Source organism: Elephantulus edwardii, unplaced genomic scaffold (genome assembly GCF_000299155.1).
Source record: "Elephantulus edwardii isolate Elephantulus edwardi_28Jun2011 unplaced genomic scaffold, EleEdw1.0 scaffold00377, whole genome shotgun sequence".
NCBI lineage: Eukaryota > Metazoa > Chordata > Mammalia > Macroscelidea > Macroscelididae > Elephantulus > Elephantulus edwardii.
This window is the reverse complement of record NW_006400127.1, coordinates 946,292-952,625: the sequence shown is the minus strand read 5'-3', so window position 1 is coordinate 952,625 and position 6,334 is coordinate 946,292. Positions and strand designations below refer to the sequence as shown.

Here is a 6,334-nt window from a genome sequence, read left to right as displayed (position 1 = left end):
AAAGAATGCAAAAGTTGGGAACAGGGCCAGGTGCTGATGCTGAAACAGACCATTAACTACTCATATGCAAGTTAAAGCTGAAGCTAAAGAAAATTAAAGCAAATTCATAAGAACAAAAATTTGACCTTGAGTCTGTCCTACCTGAATTATAAAGCTATCTCAAGAGCAGGTTTGACACCCTGAACACTTAATGAACAAAAACCAGATGAGCTGTGCGAGAATATGAAGAATATTACACATGAAGAATGCAAAACGTCCAATTATTTACTTGGAGGAAAATCTACAGACTATTCCCTAATGTTATTCAACTATACCCACTCTAATCTGAATCTTAATCTGGTTACAATCCTTAGTGTGTGTGTTTGTTTTTTTTTAAAGTCATGAATAGTTCATATTAAAGGTATATCTTTAATAGGTAGAAAGAACAACATATTGTAATTTTAACAATGGCACACAATTTTCATTTTGCATGTCTGAAAGCTTTAATGATGTGAGTTCTAGAAATTCTTGATTATATACCAGGTAAATCCTGTGAATAGTTTTATATGGAACTGTCTTTGCACAGCTCTCAAAATAAAACTTACTCTCAAATATCTGGGTTTTTTCTTTGTAAATAATAAAAATATGTTGTAACTTCTTTAGCAAAGTGTCCTGGTAAAGTTCCAATCACACAGTGCTACCAAGGTAGGACATACTCTCTAAACTAAGGTTTTAAGAGAACAAAATTCCAGATTAAAACACTAGCCATTATGGACTTTAAATAAATCATTTCCTTCACTTTTCTATTTGGAAAGATCTGGGAAAGTCAATGTCTTTTCATTTTCATGTGGATATGGGTATAGTCCACATGGAGCTGCACCACAAACCTAAACATAACACTTTTCTGGACATTTGAATCCACCATGAGTGATAGAAAGATGGGCAATGTTATCCCATGTGATTTATAGCCTTTAAAACCCAATGAGGTTATGAGCTGATGTTGACTACACATCATCTGACTTTAATAATTTGCTTCTACATAATCTGAGAGGATAAAATCACTGTCTCCTAAATACACATAGAGTTCAAATGTAAACAAACTTTAAATTTCTGATATTTCTTTGCTTTCAGCATTTCCACACAACATGTTCCATTTAACAACATTAAGATTATGAGGGAAACATTATAGTAAGATAACAATGAAACAGTCAACGCCCTCCAAGAGAGTATCACATTAGGGGCTTTCTGCCGATGGCATATCAGCTGGTCTCTAGGAAGAAACAACCACTCTGTGTATGTGTGGAGACCCTGGCAGAGGGGAGGTGGAGTTGCAAAGCTTGCTCCCTGCTGCAACTGATTCCCTGCAGGGACTCCATAGCGCAGACTCCCTAGCAGAAAACTCGATGCAAATCATGCCCAATATCTCCAAGGTCACAATTTCAAAATATTTTCCCTTGAGAGTTTGTTAACTATTAAAGTGTTCTTATAGGTACTTGAGAAGGTGTGGAGTGTGTATGTCGGGGTAACCTTGTTGCTTTCTAAGTAATCCCAGGTGCTTTATGCTACATCAACTCAAAGCCAAAATAAAATTGGACAAGTACGATATCCCCTCTATTAACCTGGAGACAATTATATCTCCTAGCATCAAGTTTCCTAGGCTACAAATGTTAATGGGAGGAGATGGCCTCTTTCTCTAAGAAGCAGCTGTTGTAGTGTACTATCCAGGCAGAACCAACCCACAGCTGACCCTCCAGCAGATTTTCAGAGGCAGTAAATTGCATGGGAGAAGACTGCCCATCTTTCTCCTGCAGATCAGTTCATAAACCACACTTTTTATAACAACATTGTAATTTTTTTAAAAAAGAAATTTTTTCATTTTAATTGTGATTTGAACAAAAAATTACAAACCACACATCTTTAGGCTACTAGAGCAACTCCTTACCACTAGGCCACAAAATCTCCTAAGAAGCAGCTAGTGGATTTGAATTACTGACCTTTCCACTGACAGCCTCACACATAATCAAATACACTCCTGTGGATAACCGATCCGGTTGAAGACTGCAACTATTCCTCTACATAGAAGATGCCCAAATTTCTGTTTCCAGTAATAACCAGCATTTAAATGCAGCTTAAGTATCTAATTCATACATGTCTGGAAAATACTCCCCTCACTGGGGAAAGAGTAGCTTTAATCTTGAAGAACAAGGAAGATTTCCATAGGTAACAAAACATGGAAAGGACATTAATCCAGGCTTGGTCGCACAGGAATCCATAGCAGGTGTGCAGACTTCCCTGCGGTTTAGAGAGTTGCCCGTCAGCCCCAGGTGAATCTGCACTGAACCTATAGAGGAATTCAGACTCTACAAGACCTTCAGGTTCTGCCCTTGCACCACTCTCTCTTGCTATTTGACTCTCAAAACAGAACAGTCCTAAACCATGTTCCCTTCTATCAATCAACTGGTTTTGAGAAGCAAGTCAAGAAAAATGTTTCCATTACAAAAACTCCCACAGGAGCCTATTTTTCCCCCTGATACTCAAATAACCATGGAGCTTCCCCAAAAAAGAACTCCTCTGGGACCTTAAGAAAGCAAAACTTGGACTCTATCCGAGCCAGGTCGCCCAGAATAAAGCACAGCTACTAACTCAGGCAAGATGAGGGAGGGTTTTCATTTTTCTCTTTTCATTTTTGATCAATTGCCTGATCCAAATTACTTCTAATCACTGTTGTTACTGGATACATTTCAGTTCATTCTGACTCAAAATGACCTCTTATGATAGAATGACACTGCTCATAGGGGTGTTTGGTTTTTGGGTTTTTTTTTAATAATCTCTACAGATGCTGACTATTGCGTCTTTCCTCTATGGCGCTACTGGGTGAGTTTGAACCAGCAACTTTTAGGTTAGCAACTGAGCAGTTAACCACTGTACCACCAGGGATCCTTTTCTTCTAGTTACTGCCTTCCATTCTCAAAGATCTTAACATTTTGAATGACAGACTAATAACAAGTTCATAAATTCAAAGTCTGAGTATTAGGAAAAGATCTCTCTAAATGTAACACAGACAGGGCTTGTTGTATTTGCATCTAGTTGACTTCTCTCCCCCACAAAACTTTGACAGGCAATGTTCTCCCTCAGGTTTCCAAGGCTGTAATTTTTAACAAGAGGAGAATGTCCATCTTTTTCTTTCTTTCTTTTTTTTTTTTCAAGAAGCAGTTGATGGATTCAAACAACTTTGATTATTGCTGAAATATACTATGGACTACATATGCCATCAGGGAAGCAGGAACGGCATCCACTTCCTAAACAACATGCCTCTGGAAACTCTATGAACTTTGATAAATGACAATAGTTATAGAAAGGCTTCATGTCTTTTGTTCAGAGGGTTACTACATGTTGTGCTCAACTCGCTGGCAATCAACATGTCACCAGAGGTCCCTCCAAAGAATATACTGTTGTGTTGTGTGCTGCTGAGTCAACTGTAACTCATGAGGACCCTATGAAAAGCAGATCAAAACCTTGCTCTATCCTGTGTATGCCTGAGCAGCTGTTACAGTCACTGTGTTAATCCATCTAGGTGAGAGTCTTCCTCTCTTCTTTGACCCTCCAACTTTCAGGAATAAAGAAAATTCCAAAGAAAGAATAGTCGATTCACACTTAAGCTGGTGCTTGCATCACTTCTTCTAAGTTTACTGTTCTTTGTGGCAGAAACAAGATCAAGGTAAAAGGAAACAAAAACCAACAAAACCCCAGCCATTTCCATAATATGGGTTATATGTGATGAATAATTGGTAAATTACAAATTTACTTGCTTGAAATGATCATACTACTATCCTGTAACTCTACCTCTTGTAAACTTACAGTAATTATGAAAGACAAACCAGCTTTAAATGTTAAAGTACTCAGTTTTTAAGACACAATAATTTATTAAATACATGCATTCTAGGACTCAAGTGATACAAATGACTATGGTTCTTGTTATGTGTCGTTGAGTCACTTGTGTCTCATAGCAATCCTATGTACAACAGCCCTGCTCTCTCCTGTGCCAACCTTATTGTCTCTGACACACCTACCACCATTACCCCAATCAATGAATTAATCATCCCATTGAGGGTCTTCCTCTCTTGCACTGTCCCTCTACCCTCTCAAGCATGATGTCCCTCTCCAAAGACTGGTCCTTTCTTTCAACGTGCCCAACGTATGTCAGACGAAGTCTCAGAATCCTTGCCTCCAAGGAGCAGCCTGATTTTACCCTCTCAAGGACAAACCTGTGTTATCCTGGCATACCTCAGTATATTCAATACTCTTTTCCAGCATCACAGCTCAAAGGCACCAATTCTTCTATCATCCCTAGTCATTGTCCAGCTTTCCGATGCATAGAAAGTGATTGCAAAAAAGATGGCCTGCATCAGGTACACCTTGGTCTCAAGACTGACATTATTACTCTCCAGTACTCTGGAGAGACCCTGATAGCAGACTTTCCCAATGTAACTCGTCTTTTGATTTCCTAGCTGTTGGAAAAATGCACCAATTTTAAGATAGATTTACAATGCCACTGAACTGTACTTGGAAAAATTAGTGTATATTTTTCTACATACACTTTTTAAAGAGTGATCTTTGTTTACTTTTGTATTAGCAATTTGAATATATAACGTCTGTTCAACATGACATTTAAGTTACTCCAACACACATACACACAAAAGTTACTCTAACACAATAGCAGCAAAAATTATCATCTTACTACCACAAAAGAGCAAAGTAGGAATTTATAATTAAGCAATCCTCATGGGTGTAATGCTAAAATAAGTACTACTTCAAAGCAGCTGTTGCCAGTTTCTTAGGTTTAATTTCAACATAGACATGTTTTCAGTTGAGAAAGACAATATTCCATCTTCTTTCCTGAAAGTTACTACACCTAGTAACTCAGGTGCTCAATCATTCCACAAGGCAGGCAGAAAAAAGTTAAATTTACTGGGCCACCCAACATACCACATACACAGGATGGACTGTAGCCTCTGAAAGTACTTCAGTGTTAGCCTGCTGTATTTTTTTTAAAGATAATTTCACCCTGAGGATTTAAGAATTTGGGTGGCCTGTTTCCTTTTTGCTAACCTGACTCCCCTGGGTAGCCTCGTTAGTGACCAAGGCACCAAGCAGCACAAGGCAAGTCAAGGCTGTACTAAAGATAACCTATATTCAAAGTACCGTGTTCTTATTTGAACCTACTCAAACGATATCTTTTTAACATAAACACGTATCCTCAGAAGGAAGTGTCTAATCAAGCAACATGAACTAGATGGAGACTGCATCCCTTCTTCTAAGGCTTATTAGGTTTTGCCCAGGGTTCCTGATACATGGACTACATCACACCAACAGTCATTGTTCCTATAGCGGCTCGGGCTGCCACTCGCATGCAGATCAGGTATGCCCCTGCTCTCAGTCTGTATAATTCATATGCCATGATTGCTGCAAACCCCACCATCTCATTGGGGACAAATGGTCCCTCATTTAGCTTTCTGAATCAGCTTGGATCCCTGCTCTTCAACATATGAAGAAAGAGGAACACCTGTATGAGATGACACTGCGATTGGCTGAGGAATCGTCCACGAGCAATACCACCACTTAAGGTCCCACATTCTCTCTGTGTAAATTGTTAACCAAAAAAATAAATTAATTAAAAATAGAATGTACTACTTATGTTCAGTTTACTTCCACGCTAGGTTTTAGTGACTGTACTGATAATTGCAGCTCCAAAGCAAAGTACATCATTGGATACTCAACATGACAGAGCTCTGGTGGCCTAGTGGTAAGAAGCTGTGCTGCCAACTTGAAGGCATGCAGTTCAAATCCACCAACTTTTGTGAGAGATAAATCAACTGCTGTGTGATTTTTGGTCTGTGAAAACCCATTGGTCCCGACTCCATGGTACACAACAACAAACATGATAGCCCATTGTAAATCTCATCTACCAATTAAGCAAAGATTTTCCTTACATTCTTGTAGCAAATTTCTTTTTTTTAAAAAAAAAACAACTCCTTTGTCTAATAACTACTAAAATGATTTCAAATATTTCTGAACAAGGTGAAAAAGTTCTGCATGTGTGGATATTAATTTTTTTTAAAAAGATGATATATTTAATTTTTTTCCATCTAAACAGAATACTAAAATAAGTAGAAAGAAACATCCCCAAATAATCATTTCAAAATATTCTATTCATACTTGATCCTTCTCTTGCTCCTCGTAGCAGTTACTCTCTCTCATCCAAGTGCCACCTTTACATCATAGGAAAAATTGTGTTTTTTTAAAAGGTATCTTCTCGGTACCTGTTTTATGTACCTGCTAAAAAACTACTGCAAAC

General features: G+C 38.2%; 1 pseudogene; it reads right to left on the bottom strand.

Moving 5' to 3' along the window:
- Positions 1 to 5,293: 5,293 nt before the first annotated feature.
- On the bottom strand, positions 5,294 to 5,612 carry LOC102851951 (annotated as a pseudogene).
- Between the last annotated feature and the right edge of the window lie 722 nt (positions 5,613 to 6,334).